The sequence below is a fragment of the Marmota marmota genome, unplaced genomic scaffold (assembly GCF_001458135.2).
Source record: "Marmota marmota marmota unplaced genomic scaffold, marMar, whole genome shotgun sequence".
NCBI classification, from domain to species: Eukaryota; Metazoa; Chordata; class Mammalia; order Rodentia; family Sciuridae; genus Marmota; species Marmota marmota.
Window position 1 is genome coordinate 49,315,216 of NW_025999968.1, and position 17,425 is coordinate 49,332,640.

The window sequence follows — 17,425 nt, forward strand, 5'->3', positions numbered from 1 at the left end:
TTCTAGGAAGTTTCTGAAGCTTCAATCAGGCTTTGTATCTAGATCAATTAAGAGAAATATCAAGCCCACAGAATTCAAGGCTTTTATCACCTTCTAGATTAAACAAATTTTTAAATAAATGGCAAGAAAATAACTGTCTAAGGATTTGTTTCATACAATCTCAATCACTAATGAGCTTTGCCTTATAATGGGAACGCTGGCAGATTGTATGCAAATGAATGGGCATGTTTGTGTTCTAATAAAACTTTTATTTGCATACACTGTGTATCCATGTACCACTGATAGTAAAACTAAAATTAAAAAATTGATAAATATAAATTTTTAAAAAGAAAAGTGTTTGAAGCTAACAAATGGAGAATTCAGCCCAATGAGACCTGAACATTGAAGTAGGTGAACCAACATTACAATACACTTCTAGGTATTTCCAGCCTGGGCTCATTAGAAATAAAATCTGTACTGTTGTGTATTCTTTATACCCCCAGATAATTTGATACTCACTCTGGCATTTGATATTCACTCTGGCATTTGATACTCTCTCTTAGCTTGCCCTAGGAAAAGATGTTGCCTTCAGATTGCTGACACCTGCAGGAGCTCATGCAGGAAGACAGGGGTGCCATGTGATGTCATTCTTGGAGGTGCCAGCATTACTACATCACGCTCCATAGCCCTTGCCACAAATGGCCCTAATTAGCCACACCCCTTCTGTTCCCATCACACTTTAATCTTTACACACTTTTATACACATACACACATACACACACACACACACACACAAGAACATAACCATGGATATTTTGGAAGTGTCTACAGTATTTTCTGCTTGACATAAAAAAGCTATATGTATTAGTCGGGGTTCTCTAGAGGAACAGAATCAACAGGCAGTATGATTATAAAAAGGGATTTATTAGATTGGCTTACATGACCAGAAGCTGAATAGTCCACAATGGCCACCTGCAGGCTGGAAAGCTGGAAGCTGCTCAGTCCAAGAAGCTGAAGCCCCAGAACAAGAGGGATCAATGGTGGTACCCCTGTCTGAGACCAAAGGCTTCTAGAAACTCCCTGGAGAATAACTAGGAGATTCACTTTGGAAGAGTGAAGGAGCAAGATCCAATATCCTCAGGTGATCGAGACAACAATCAAGAAGCCATTCAAGAAGAATGGAGCTAGCATCTGCTGCTGCTCCCTTATTCTTCCAACTTTTATTCCATCCAAGCCATCATCCTACTGAATGGTGTTGCCCACACTTAGGAAGGGTCTCCACTTCAGTTCGCTATCCCACATGCCAATCATTCCTAGACACACTCTTATTGACACACCCAGAAGCCTCTTCATCTCTTAATCCAATCAAGTTGAAAATTCAAATTCACTATTACACTATACAAACCACTTTTCTACATTGAAAATAATCAAGACTGGGTTTCACCTCATTTGTTCATATCCAATGCACTACAAAAAGCAAGTTGTATGTCACCTGTGCCACACTGCTAGTGTTCAAAGGGTCCACCAAAAATCATTGAATGAGAAAAATAAGCTCTAGAGAGAGTATGTTTTGCATACAGTTCTAGAGCCAACTGGAATAAACAGCATGGCAGAGGTTCAGGAGAGTTATTTTACCATCTATATAACTATTGAGATTTAGTTCTCTAATTTGGGCTTGGAAAAAATAGGAAGCCCAGAGAAAAATGCCACTTAATGTGAGTCCACCAGCCTCAGGTTAGGTCGTCTGACTTCTGCAAGCTAGGCTGCTGTAGGCTCTTTCCACCTCTGGGACACTCCTCTAGGTGGAGTAGTAGAAAACCATGTCACTCACTAGGTCTGTGGCATTGGACAAATCACTTGAACATTCCCAGTGTCTGCTTGCCCATCAGAAAATGAGGATAATCCAGGCCGAGAGGAGTGACATTTGACAGGATGTGAAGAGGGGAGCGGTACTGACACAAAAGTTGACAAGTGTAACAGAGGCAAACTGAGACACAGTTAAATGGATGTGATAGGTTCTCCCAAACCTGTGGTTTCAACGGCACCGCTCACTCTATCCCTGAGGTGACCTCTGGCTACTGTAGCCCACGTGATGCACTCCTGAAGCAGTCCCCAACCAATGCCTGAAACATTCCAGCCACTTTATGATGGGATGGGAGGAAGGACAATGACGGAAGTGTAGCCAGCAGGTTGTGCCCTGCCCTGAGCTACTCCATGACGTCTGAAACAGCAGTTCTCAGGATGCCAAGGCAGAATAACTCCACACCTTGTTTGTCCAAGTAAACAACCACCATTGTCCCTGCACAATTATAAGAAACAAACTGATAAATAAATTAATCGTTATAATAAAAATGGCCTCCTGTGAACTTATCAAATTAATCAGAGGCACATGGATGCATGGATGTATCAAACCCATATGGGAAAAACTCAGGCCCATGAGCTTACTGAACACACCAGACCATAAAAGGAGGAGCATCCCAAGACTGGATGTGGCAGTACACTGACCCTGTCAGCAGGTCACTGCTCTCGAGCTTTGCCCAGAAAAGTCACCACAGCAATGCATCTCAGAATCTCAATCCTCAGGCTTCACACAGCATATTTTTCCTGCTCATAACTGTGCATGGCCCACTCCAAGCAGACGTCTAAAGCTGACACACCAAGCTGACGTTCTGAAACTGCCATCTGTCCAGACCCTGACCTGGAGTAAGTTCTGGGCCCTGACAACTCTGTGTTCTGAACAAGTTCTTCAGCCAATGCTTAGATTAATCTGACCACATACAGTGGGTCTTTGCCCCAAATTCAGCTTCCTAAACCCTTGTGGCTGCCTTAACCCTTTCTTAGCCTTTTTGTTATGTATATCCAAATTTGTGTAAATGTGGTGTATGTTGTGTTTCAGACCTTAGTAATTAAGATTGGAATAAAAGATCCTGTGATTGCCCAGCAGATGATCATCAGGGGAACCATGAGTTATTCAGTGAACTATAACTTCTGAAAAGTGGTGTATCCTGTGAGTTTGTTGTTGTTCAATAAATTCTCACAATGTGGAAAGGACACAAATAAGTTTGATCTATGTTAGTAGTACAGCTCACTCATAACAGGAGTATGTTCTATAGTATCCCCTGGTGAAACTAAACCCCAGGTGCACAGAGCAATAATCAATTTGATACCACACTCTCTACTAGCTCCCTTTTCTTTGCTCCCTCACCTATCCCACTCCTTGCTGCTGCTTCCTGAAATCACATTCTGATAATTACAGGCACTCAGATCCATGTCTTACAGTCTGCTATGGCTGGGACCAGCCTAAGATAGCCAAATAGAAACACCCAGAAGGTGGTCTAAAATGCAAGACTAGGAATTGTGTCAGAATAATGAACTATATCTGCAAGTTGTGTTTGCTGTGTGGAAAAGAGCACTTAAGGTGGATTTAACTTTAATTATAAAAATTTAAAAGTGAAGTCAAATTTACTAAGAACAAGAGATAAATTAAGCAGGAAATACTTCCACAGAGGATCACTAGGCAGCTCCTTATAATATGTAAGAAATACAGGGGACAAGGAGACAGTCTACCATGAAACCTATTTATCTCTAACATGCCTAGTCTTATCAGGAAATGCACAAAGAACACAAAAGTCCTATAAAACATAAAGAAAATTTTCCTTTTTGTAGACTACCAATTGAACTCTGCATCCAGCCCTCCGGAAAGAATGGAGAGGGCATTTGGTTTCCTACCCAGGATTGCCCTCTCCTATAAATACCTGTTTATCCAAGTAGATGCTTCCTCTCATACAATTTAAGGTTAAAGCTGTCAGGGAAAAAAAGAAGACAAGTTCATTGCCAAATGGGCCATCCCTGAGTGGATGAGGCTCAGGCAATGTGATCATTGCACCTCCTTTCCCAAGTACTCTGACAGAGTGTAAGTGGACAATGACAGCTATATTCACTTATAATTCTGGTCATGAGTATGAAGTATTGCTAACTGGCATACAGAGAGTTGGTCCTCTTGATCCACCTGATATGCATGGTATCCTATTACTCAATCTCTTATGTGATTGAGTATTAGCAGGACCTGTGACTTGATTTTATAACTAATAGAATATGACAAAGATAAAGGAATAAATACCATTCTATTATATAAGATTATAATGCCCTGCCTGCATGGAAACTGTCTCCCTTGCTGCTTTAAGAAAGCAAATGGAAAGTTCCATGTGGCAAGGGCGAGAGTGGCCTCTAACTAACAACCAGCAAGAAATTGAGACCCTCACTATAACATACCACAAGGAACTGAGCTTTAACAACTACCACATGAGTTTGGAAGCAGATCCTTCTTCAGTCAAGCTGCAGATGATACTGCAGCCCCTGTTGACATCTTGATTGCAGCCTTGTGAAGGTGAAGGCCAGAGGACCCAGCTAAGCTATATTCAGACTCCTGAATTACAGATACGATGCTGCAGTAAATGTATGTTTATGAGCTGCTAAGTGTGCAGTAATATTTCATACAGCAACAGATAACTAATAAGCTAAATATAATCTTGTATAGACTTATTCACTCTCAGTTCTGAGAATTTTGCTTTTTATTTTTAATAAGTTTTGTCAATAAACCATATGATTTGGCAATTATTGAATTTGTCATTACCTTTCAAAAACCTATTATAGAGAATATGAAGGTTACCAAACTGACCCAAAAGATTTCCACTAACACACAACTCTTTAGTAATAAGAGGGACTGATAATGATCAGCTCTGGGGCAGAACCAGGGAAGCCCTGTTGTGCCTGCTGTAGTCAGAATCAACTTCAAGGGGCTGGGGCTGTAGCTCAGGGATAAAGTGCTTGCCTCGAATGTGTGAGGCACTGGGTTCGATCCTCAGGACTACATAAAAATAAACAAAGATACTGTGTGTCCTTCTACAACTAAATAAATACTTTAAAAAATTAACTTCAAACAAAGAAAATATCCGATGTCCTAATCTTCATTTTCCTCCCACCTGAGCTTTAGGAAAAAATATAGAAGGCTAAAACTGTAAGTAATGTCTAACTAAAGAGCTATGATTTCAAGTAAAAGAGGCATGAGGTTTAAAAATAATCATGTTCTTGAAAAATCGATGAGACTATGATGTGAATTCAACTTGTACACTGACCTACCTGAAAAGGGAGAGTTGTCAAAGAATCTCCAAGAGCAATAATATGTTAATTGGCATAAAAGACCCTTAATAATGAAAGAAAGAGTTTGTAAGATTCACTGTGAAACATCTTTATTGTAGTCCTTTGAACACACATGCACACAAATCAAATACACACACACACACAGCCTACATCAGTGGATAAAACTGGCCTTTACTACCTACTAAAGTCAGGTCTCCTAGCATTGGTGTGCATGTAAGTGAACAATAGTTCAGAAGGATCCAGAGTGACTTCTTTCTTGAATTCTTCCTGACCAAGTCCCTGACAGGCATGGGTCTTTGACAGTGGCTCCTAAGAGTTCCTCTCGTGGTCTCCCGTCTCATGGCTGGTAGGGATAAATATCTTCCTCAGTCCCTTTAGTTCTTCTGTGTGTCCTCCCCAGTGTCTTCCCTTTTTTTCACTTTAACCTCTGACAGCGTTGCCCCATAGTCTTCTTCTGTGAATGAGGAATGAGAAAACAAAATGTGGAAAGTGTCGGTAAGAGGGAGAAAAGGATCTGTCTCTTTGTATCCCTGAGAAACCAAGACCTTTCACACTGACAAATGGCCTCTTTTAGAGGTATCATTTCTCTGCTCAGATAGCATGGGCTTCTTACCTTGAATTTTACTTTTACACATGCACCATATCATGAGACCATTGGAAATTGGGGCAAGCAAAGGACCATCCAGCCACACAGTCTACCTAACCTGCCTCTTAGAGACTGTCTAAAAGATGAGATCCACTTCTTCCCCACCATAGACACAGAATACTGGAGAAACAGTGAGATTTACTGTTACATAAACACAAAGCAGGAAGCATACAGTCTTTTGAGAGTGTCCTCTCTGCTTGCATCCAACTTATTTCATGGATCAGACAAAAAAGGCAAAGGATTTCTAAGTGTCCCTTGCATGGAAATATCACTTCTCCACCTCAGAGCCCCACCTGCCCACATCCCCCTTCCCTGCTCAGAGGTACTTTGGACTTGATCTTTCTCCTTCACCAATTTTCATACAAGAAACACACTTTTCCTCATGTTCAGCTTACCTCCTACTCTTAGACATGGAGAAGGAGGAAAAAATGCTGCTTCTCTACAGTGCATCTAGTGAACAACCAGTATAGAATCTCATGGGTACCAACATCAGTGCAGTGGGTTCCTTCCTTCCCCATGAGCTTCTTGACAAATTAAAGTCCTTGCTCTAAGATCCTGTCGTAAGACTGAATTATACCTCCCTAAAACTCATATGTTGAAGCTGTAGCCCCTAATATGACTGAATTTGGACATAGAGTCTTTAAATAGGTAATTGAGATTAAGTGAGGTCATAAGGTTATAGCCCTAATCAAATAGAATTGTTGTCCTTATAAGATTAGAAGAATAGAAGAGAAAAGGATCCAGGGGAAGGTAAGAGAGAAATGGAAAGATAGATACCAGGGAATGAAATTGAGCCAATTATGTTATGTACATGTATGAATGTATCACAATAAATTCCACTTTTAGATGTAATTATAATGCACAATTTCAAAAAATATTTAAGGAAGCAAGTCCAGTAGAATAGAAGGATGGCACGGGGGTAGGAGGAGAAGAGGGAAAGGGGAATTACTATCTAATGAAATTAATCAAATTGGGTTTTGTTCATGTATGAAGATGTCACAATTAATCCCACTATTAATATAATTATAATACACCAATAAAAACATACAAAGAATAAGAGAAACCAGGAATGAGTATGTACAGAGAAAAGGCTATGTACAGATACCCTAAGAAGACAACCACCTCCAAACCAAGGAGAAAGGCCTTAGAAAAAAACAACATGGCTACACCTTAACCTTGGACTTCTAACTTCCAGAATTGTGAAAAAAAAATGTCTGTGCTGGTAGGACTGCAAATTGATGCAGCCAATTTGGAAAGCAGTATGGAGAATCCTTGGAAAACTGGGAATGGAACCACCATTTGACCCAGCTATCCCACTCCTCAGTCTATACCCAAAGGACTTAAAAACAGCATACTACAGGGACACAGCCACATCAACATTTATAGCAGCACAATTCACAATAGCTAAACTGTGGGACCAACCTAGATGCCCTTCAATAGATGAATGGATAAAGAAAATGTGGTATATATACACAATGGAATATTATTCAGTATAAGAGAATAAAATCATGACATTTGCAGGTAATGGATAGAGTTGGAGAATATAATGGTAAGTGAAGTTAGCCAATCCCAAAAAAACACATGCCAAATGTTTTCTGATGATTTAAGAATGCTGATTCATAATATGGTGGTAGGGGCATGGGAGGATTAGATGAACTCTAGATAGGGCAAAGGGGAAAAGGGGAGGGAGGGGAAGGGAGGAGCATGGGGGTAGGAAAGATGGTGGAATGAGATGGACATCATTACCCTGAGGACATGTATGAAGACACGAATGGTGTGACTCTACATTGTGAACAACCAGAGATATGAAAAATTGTGCTCTATATGTGTAATATGAATTACAATGCATTCCACTGTCATAAATGTGTGTGTGTATGTATAATTAAAATCTAAAAAATGAAAAAAAAATTGTTGTTTAAGCCACCAAGTAGGCTGGGATTTTGTTATGGCAACCCTAGCAGATTAATACAGATCCAACTGCATATTGTACACTGGCAAGAGTCCTGACCTGTTCATTAGCAGATATGAAATGCCTTCATTTATCATAGATCAACCTGGAACCTCCAGTTTCCAAAATGAGACTCAATCCCTGTCCTGCAGCTCTAGTATTGCCTGTGGACTTTTTCTATTGAAAAAGTTTTATGCTGGGCTATGGGTAAGCCAAGATAAGTTTGGAACTTATCTTTCAACTCAATAACTTATGGAAAAGTCCCTCGTTATCTTCCCCCAATGAAGGTCAAGGTTCCAACCAGAACCTGCAAGAAAGCAGAATGAAGCCAGATATTTGGCTCCATTAGCACCTTATAAATGTACTATGGTACCCATATTTGGACTTCATTATATTATTTATTCCAGATTGAAATTTCTTTGCATATTATTAAATCAAGGTTGTGGGTTCCCTTGGAGATGATACAAATTAATCATAGATATTTTTAGTCTTCCAAATTTAAATATTTCACATTGGAAGAGATTCTCTTGCCTCCCACTCGGTCATGACTCAAACTGGGAACCAGTGAACTTAAAAATTTCTCCACAAAATCTATAAAGGGAAGGGATTTATCACCTTAAGCCTGCACATACTAAAATTATCTTGTTTGCTCATGTTCTAGCTGTCTAGCTCCAAGGATAAAAATTTATGGTTTTCTAAGTTTTCTATTTAGAATCATCTCAAAACAGGCTTCCATTGTAAGCAATAGTTTCACTGAATGAATTGCTTATAAGGATCCCATCCTCTGCCTTTGGGCTAATGGGTTTTATCATAATTAAATCTGCATTCATCAAAGTTGTCCCCTAGCACGCAGAGCACCATAGCTCAGCACCTCTAAGGCAATAGCAAATACTGTTGGAGCAGTGAATTTATCTATAAAGAACACCACAAATATATGATTTTTATTTGCCATATCTATAGCAAGGCTTTTGTGATGTTGAATTTGTCCCTTCAACTTGTATTTTCCAGCTCTCAAGTATTGCAAAGGAAGTAGGAAGAATGGTATCTCCACTCTGGTACTATCCACAGTCCTCCCCATCCACAGTGCTCACATCGGTAGAAAAGAAAAAAGAAAAACTTTCCTTTAGAATATTCCCTCCTGTCTACACTCCTTGACTGTATAGTCTCCTTACACACCTTTCTTCCCTCCTCTCTGAGCTCTTCTTGGGTTTTCCTCACCCATTCAAGTATGTACAAGTCATAAGACTTTTTCAAGCATCAAGATAGTCTCACAGGGTATCTCTTACCTCATAGGATATCTCCTTTACCAACTGCTTCCGTCAAACGCCACTTCTCTTCACTAATTTCAGCCATGACTTGGGACAGAAGAATAAGATTAAGAAAATCACAAACACACACAAACACCCCTCTCCAGAATTTATATAAAACTACATACCAGACACTGAGAAATGCTTCAGAAACATTATGTTGATTAATTCTCAAAAACACTATCATTCCCATTTTTTACATAAAGATTTTGAGACGTAGGACACTCACAATAACTTGTAAATGGTAGCCAAGGTTTAAACCCCAATTTACAATCAATACTGTGTTCATGAACAGGAGTGAGGACACCAAGTATTACATTACAATATTGGGGCTTAGAGTCCCTGCAGCTCTAACTTAGGGAAAGATAAGTTTATTTGGAAGTATAAAGTCAGATATTCTATTGCGTATCTAGGACACATATTCTCAACCAGGGGTGATTTTCCCTCCAGGGGACATTTGGCAATGTCAGGAGACGTTTGTGGTTGTCACAACTAAGGACTTCTACTGACAGCTAGTGGGTAAAGGCCAGGAGTGCTGCTAAATGTCCTACAATAAACAAGATGTCCCCTCAGCAAAGAATTACCCAGCCCAGAATGTCAATAGTGCCAAGGTCCACACACTGGCTTTAGGGCAAGGGTCTGGTTGGCATATTTCCCACATCCTCCAACCCTGGGCAATTCTCTGGGGATTTTGATTCTCTGTGTCCATTTGAATCATCTTATTTTATGTTAATCTTTTACTGTGAGACACCTTGAGTCCCTTTAGGAAGCAGAGAGAGTGTAGCTACAGGACAAACTGACTTTCAAAGAATCTCTTAAGGGACAGCAACTTGCTTGGGGAAAAAAATGCCTCAGGGCACTCTTTCGGGGACAGAGACCCAGGAGGCCACTGTCTGTCCTTTACATACCCATGATTCTCAGGGTTGGGGCTTCCTTGGAATCCTGTCCCAAGAAAGTGGTTGGGGGTAGGGAGAGTGGTTACCCTGGAACATGCCATTACAGTGAGACATCTTGACAGGGAAAGAAAAGCAGAACAACAAACCTGTAACCTGATGCCAGCCTCAAGTGTTCCTCACTAACCATAAGTCAAGAGAAGTGCAGGAGTTTCCATCACACTCATACGGCATGTTCTCTGGGGTTTGTAGGAACCAAGGAGACAGCGTGGAGGACATACATAGCTCCATAGTTCTAAAATCAAAGCCCAATTAGTCAGAATATAATTTAAACAGGTTTCAGCAATAAAACATATGCCCCAGCCATGCCTATATTGAGCAATTCCAAATAGCCAAATAATGATAAGGCAACTGTAGTGGAGAACACATTTGTTTCCAACACAGGACCCATACACAAACTTCAACAGCATTCTATGGACTAAAGAAAATGTTTTAATTGGCCTTTAAAATATTCTTATGGGGCAAGACCAATTTGTCTAGAGTGTTGCCTGACTGTTCTCTGGTTTTGGCAGCTCATTACACTGTCTTAATGCCATAAGAATTATTAATCTTTATGTCAGTTTCTTTAAAAAGCATTCCAGACTTTATCCAATTCCAAGTAAAATTACTTATACCTATGAATGTTCTTGACTGCTTCGTGTCAAAGGAAAATATGGAGTGAATTATTCCTCATTTAATATCTTTTTTACATTGCAATACTTGGGAAAACTTTACTCGTTTGCTTTTTTGAGTCTGAGATGTCTCTTATTTCCTTCCCAGTCTAATCGTTCAAGGTCAAACTTAGATACAAATCCCCCCATGAACCTGTCTCTGGTTCCCCATAACTGTCAGCTAAATGTGACTCTTCACTCCCAACTATATTACTTTTTCCTTCACTAAGTATTTCTAGTGATCATTTGGTTTTCATTGTAATTACTTGTCTGTGTCCATTCTTTCTGAATTAAAATACTTTCAGTAGGAGAGACAACATCTTACACATATTTCATCCAAAGAAATAGAGAGGGTGGCTGGAATTAGTAATCATCCAACAATGATTGGTGAAATTACATGAAATCATACAGGTGCCATCAGATAGAAATTGCTTTACATTTTGTTCTCTTGGTTTGTTTAAGCAGTTTGCTCACATCTATAATCATGAGAACCAAACCGCCATCTGTTAGAACAAGTCACTCTAGTACCTTCCCTGCTGTAGATTTCATTTTGAGGTCCATTTTGTGCTAGGAAATGAGTAGAACATGTTCTGATGTATATACTGTCTCAGATCAGGACCACACCAAATTCCATTGTCCAACCAATGAAAAACTGTGTTGAATATTCCACCTGTCAGTTCCTACAAGAAAACTATCTAGTAATTAATTAAAGTAAGGTCTTCTATAAATATGTTGTTTCAAAACACCCCCACATATTTTCTCATTCAATAACTCCATTGTTTATTATCAGCTGACATTTAAACATTAAACATGTACTAGACATATTTAGCAATTAGAAATATAGAGCTCAAGTTCAATTCACAATAATAAAGTTCCAAAACCAGCCTAGGTGTCCATCAACAGATGAATAGATTTAAAAATATGGTACACACACAAACACACACACACACACACACACACACACACAATGATGTTTTACTCAGACATAAAGAAGAATGAAATTATTTCGTTTGCTGGTAAATTAATGGAACTGAAGAACAACATCATGCTGAGTGAAATAAGCCAGACTCAGAATGTCAAGAGTCAAATATTTTCTCTCATATATGGACACCAGAGAAAGAGAAAAAGGGGGAATAAAAAAAAAGGAATTTCTTGAAAATAGAAGGAAGACTAACAGAGTAGAGGAAGAGAATCGAGAGGGAGGGAGAAAGGGAGAACATGAGGAAATACTGAGGAATTAAATCTACCAAATTATTCCATGTCCATGTACAAATACACCACAGTGAATCCCATTTATAAATATAATTATAATGCACTAATAATAATGATAAAAGGGAGATCAGAAGAGTAGAGAAGGTAAAATGGGGGGAAAGAGGAGAGGAGGAAGAGTAAAGGTGCCAGGGAATGTGACTGATAACATTGTTATGTGCATGTACAAACATGACATAATGAACCCCACTATTATGTATACTTGTAATGCACCAATAAAGATAGTAATAAAAAGAAATACAGAGCTCACTAAAGACATTGAATTGACCTCAAATAAAGAAATGCAAGAGCATATTAATAGAAGGTTCTCTCTTTTAATATCTTCAAATCTAAAAGATGAAAAAGATTATTTCAACAGAAAATATTCACCCAGAATATGCCCTGGAATGATGTTGTAGTTTGGATCTGGAATATGCCTCAAAGGCTCATGTAGTTGAAGACATGGTCCCCAGTGCAGCAAGTTCAAATTTGGAGCTTTAGGGAAGTGACCAGATCATGAGGGCTCTGATCTCATCAGTGGATTAATTCACTGATAGCTGAATGGACTACTGGGAGACAGTAGAAACTGTAGGAGGTGGAAGCTAATTGAAGGAAGCAGGTCAGTGGGGATGTACCATGGAAGGGTATATCTTGTCCACAGCCAATTTTTTTCCTTCTTTCTCTCTCTCTTTCTTTCTATATCTATCTATACCTCTCTCTCTTCTTCTCCTTCTTCTTCTTCTTCTTCTTCTTCTTCTTCTTCTTCTTCTTCTCCTTCTCCTTCTCCTTCTCCTTCTCCTTCTCCTTCTCCTTCTCCTTCTCCTTCTCCTTCTTCTTCTTCTTCTTCTTCTTCTTCTTCTTCTTCTTCTTCTTCTTCTTCTTCTTCACCACATCCTTCCACCATGATATTCTACCCTACCTCAGGCTCAAAGTAATGAAGCCAACTGACCATGGACCAGAACCTGTAACTATACACCAAAATAAGTCTTTCCTCCTCTAGGTAGTTTTTCTCAGCTATTTATCACAGCAACAAAAAGCTGACTAGCACAATGGATGACAACAGATTATTTTAGGAAAGACAAGGTTCATCTTAGTAACTGCATTTTGAATGTACACAATGTGAACTGAGATAACATAAATCATGCAGACCAAGATCATCAGCCTTGTGTGGGGAATGGTTTAGTCAACTTTTTGTCATTATGACAAAATATCTGAAAAAAAAATAACATAAGGAGGAATAATTTATTTTTGCTCATAATTTCAGTCCATGGTTAGTTGACTCCATTGATTCTAGACCTGTGGTGAGACAAAAACATCAAGGCAGGGAGGACATTATAGAGCAAAACTGCCACCCCATGTTGCAGGGAAGAAGAGAGAGAAGGGGGCCAGGAACAAGGTATAATCCCCAAGAGCACATTCTCAAGAATTCACTCCCTCTAACTAGGTTTCACCTCCTACAGTCTCCACCACTGCCCAATAGTCTATTCAGCTATGAATCCCTCAATGGATTGGTCCATTGATGAAGTCAGATCTATCATGATTCAATCACTTCTCCAAATACCTATTTTCTAAACATTGTTGCAGAGCAGCTGGGGTCCAAACCTTCAGGCGAGCGTTTCATATCCAAATCATACAAGGAGTCATTGCCAAGATTAATCCAAAGCCAGGGATCATCTCTGAGAAAAAATCCCAGCCATCACGATGATCTACTATTCTGCACCAGAGTCTTGGAGATCTCAGGCCCGCCAATCTGGTTATCTGATTTAATTTTGCTTTTTTATGACCTGATACCTAGTGCCCTATAGCAGGAAAACCTCTCCCAGGCTTCAATCTGTAGCTGGGATCTGCTTGCAAATACCAAGTGGAGGAAATCTTCCAGAAACTGTGAGTTTAATTTCATAAAGGAAGAAACAAAGTACAGTTTCAGAGTAGATTCCTAAGTTTGCCTGATCATCCTTTTTTTTTTTTTGTAGTTCTTTATAATCATTTCATTCTTAAGCCTTCAACTCTGACTGAAAACTAGAGATCAGGTTCCAGAGCTGTCTAGTCTTTACACAACTTGTGTGAGCATGAGCCAGTCACTTAATGTCTCAGACCTATCCTCTCATCTTCAAAATGAAAGAGGTTGACAAGGTTACACCAAGATCCACTCCAAATATACAGGTCCATGACTCTTGGTTTTTATGTTCAGGTGTGTCAGCTTCCTCCAGTATACTTTTGAAACATCTGGAGAATCTAGTACACCTTCTAGATATGGTGCCAATATTAAGAGATGTCCATACGCACTATTTATTATTATACATACATATTATTATTCAGACCTTCTTTGAAAATTTTATAAATTACATTAACAAATTAAGTTTTATTACTTCTTCTAATAATATGGTGATCTCATATGGATATTACTAAAGCCACCAAGAGCAGAAACATTTCCTTACTTCAAGTCTATTATTGAAGACATAAATACTATTTCCTCTGTTCCTAAATTATGTGTATTTCCAAATGGTGTGTGGTAATTAAAAGAAGAGCATATTTCAAAATTCATTTGATTTTGATAAGAATATCTTTTCAATTTATCTTAAGAATGCATCTAACTTGGCTCTACCTTGCCTTTAATAAAGAATTTCATGAGGAAAATCTGGCAAAAAAAAAAACAACTTCATAATTGGTAAATAAAATATTCCAGGAAGGAAAAATTCTGCTTCAGTAAATGGAAAATTTTGATCATGATGAAGAAGGATCTGAAGGCAAAATCCATCTCAAATCCCTTCATTTAATTTTTATTTAATATTTTACAAACTTGTAAAGCTGAAAGTAACATTAGCTGTGGTGTACTGCAACCTCTTATTTGGGAGGTTAGGAAATTGAGGCCATGGTTTATGGCTTTGGCATTTGGGTGACTAATATTGCCATTTACCATAATTGGGAGCTGAAGAAGATGACTGAGGGTTCAGGGTTGGGAGGAGAGACGATGAGTTGAAATTTGAACTTGAATATAACATGGCTGCACAACATCCAAGTAGAGATGTCAAGAAAAGAGATTTATGCACAGGTCTTATGCTGAAGAGAATTTGAAGCACCTGTTTGTGTTTTGTATATATATAAATTTGTGTACAAAATTAACAAATTAATTTGTGACTAGCAAACAAATTTAAGTTTGTGAGTAGCAAACTTTAGCCATATCCATGGATGAGAGATTGGTAAAAAGAATTTTGAAGAAGGCAGAAAGGATAATCCCAAGTGTCAGAAGGAAAACCCAGAGAAGGAGGTTCCATGGGAGTCAAGAAATGATTTTTTTCAACAATATCAAATTCTTCTGAAAAGTTGAACACAAAGGACAGTAAAGAGTATTTGAATTTGAAGTCAGTGGCATTAGGTCCACTATTGACATTGGAGTAGTTTGAATGGAGTGATGAGTTAAGATCTTAAAAGGTTGAATGGTGAGTGGGAGGGAAGAGAATGGAGACTTAAGTATACACAATTCCTTCAAGTAGCTGCTGAAGAGAAGAGAACTTGGGCAATGTTGGATGGGAAATGGAGGTGGAAGAGGATTTTAAGATGAGAGAGACTGGCTAGGATGGATTGGAAAGGATGCAGTGGAGAAACAGATAAAGGAAGAAGAAGAGGGGAGACATAAACATGCAAAATGGAATGATGGCAGAAGAGGTTGCTGCAGAGGGATGATAGCTTCTATTTCATTAAGTCCTCAGGGGCAATGGGTACCTTTTTATTCAAGGAACAAATAGAAAGTAGGAGTGGTGGTATAGCAAAGATAGGCAAAATCAGGAAGAATCTTAGACCTCTGGGAGTTTCCGTGGTGACACCTAAAGCCTAGAGGCAGGGTAAACAGCCTGGATTCAAATTTCTTTTCAAAACTTGGGGCTATTAAGGAAATAAGAAGAATCTACTATGCATCCTCTAGGCCACCTGGCCACCAACAACACTTACACAATTTTTTAACATAAGCATGAGTTCCACTGGGCAGTAGCATATCTGCCTGGTAGTTCAGCTATACCAGCCCACCTCACAGGACACAGGATGAGATGAAATCCAGAAAATTCTTGCCCCACTAGTAGGCTGCTGTGTCTAATCCTGTTCTGAGAGAAGTTTGCACAATTGTGTTAAGAGTAGAGGAAAATACAACCAGAAGAATGAGAAATTATACTCCGTCTATGTATGATGTCTCAAAGTGCATTCTATTGTCATGTATAACTAATTAGAACAAATTAAAAATTTTTTAAAAAGAGGAAAGACTGTGAACTGTACTTATTGATTCTTTACCATGTTTCTGCCCCCCCACCACCATTCATTTGGTTTGCTATAAGCGCTAGGTGTGCCTGTTAAAATGTTTTTCATGCAAGTTATAGAATATCTAAGTGACAAGCAGCTTGTGAAGGCCAGAACAGGGTCCTTTAATTTAGTGGATGAACAATGTCATCAGGGACCACAGTGCCCTATTTACTTCAGTTTTGTCACCCTCATGTGCCCTCATATGTCACGTGACTCCCTCTGCAGTCCAGACATGGCTGCAGCAACAGCAACAACCAATAGCTCCAGAAACAATATCTAGCAAAGAAGGTGAGTTTCCTCCTGTGTCTCAATTGCTTTTAGCAAGGAAATTTCCAGAAGCTCCTCAATTGTTGTCTCCTCTGTTAGCTAGACTTAGTCACATAACCTGGCTTAAATCAATATCTGCAAAAGGAATGGGCCCATCATTATTGCCTTAGATCAATTACAATTCCATTCCCTGGGATCTATACCTGAGCTCATTGGGGAGGTGGCAACAGGACAAAATTAAGCCTCAGGGGGAAAGAAAGGGGATGATTCAGGAAAGGAAAATAACTCTCGCAGAGGACTTAAGAACACCTTTGGCATGGGAGGATATCTGGTTATAAATGAAGGACCCTTGTGAATAGAACATAAAACAGTGTTGACTTCCCAAGTATCAAGGTCACCAAACAATGTTTGATACCAAAGAGATTTTTAAAAGCCTGGCTAGTGAATTTGCTTGTTTATTCAACAAAAATAATCAGGATTTTGTATCTATGAGACACTATTAAAGTTCTAAAGAAAATTCCCCAAATCAAAATAGTATTTTACTTTTGAAAAGACCCACAGAGTTCCACACAAAAAAACAACAACTTAATTTTAAAAAATAAAAGTTTAAGCTTGAAAACATTCTCAATATTACAAAAGAATTGTTCTAAATCTTTCTTCCTATTTTAATTGACAAAAAATATATAAATTTATGGTATACAGGATGATGTTTTGATATATGTATATATTGTAGAATAGCAGAATCAAGCTAATTAGCAGATATATTACCTCTCGTTATTTATTTATCATAGCAACAATTAAAATCTACTTTATTGGCAATTTTCAAGTACTATACACAATGCATTGCTATTAACTACAGTCACCATGTTGTACAATATATATCTCAAATATATTTCTCCTAATGAAATTTTATGTGTTTTAATCTATATCTTTACTACCTCCTAGTAACTACCATCCTGATCTGTGATTCAGAGTTC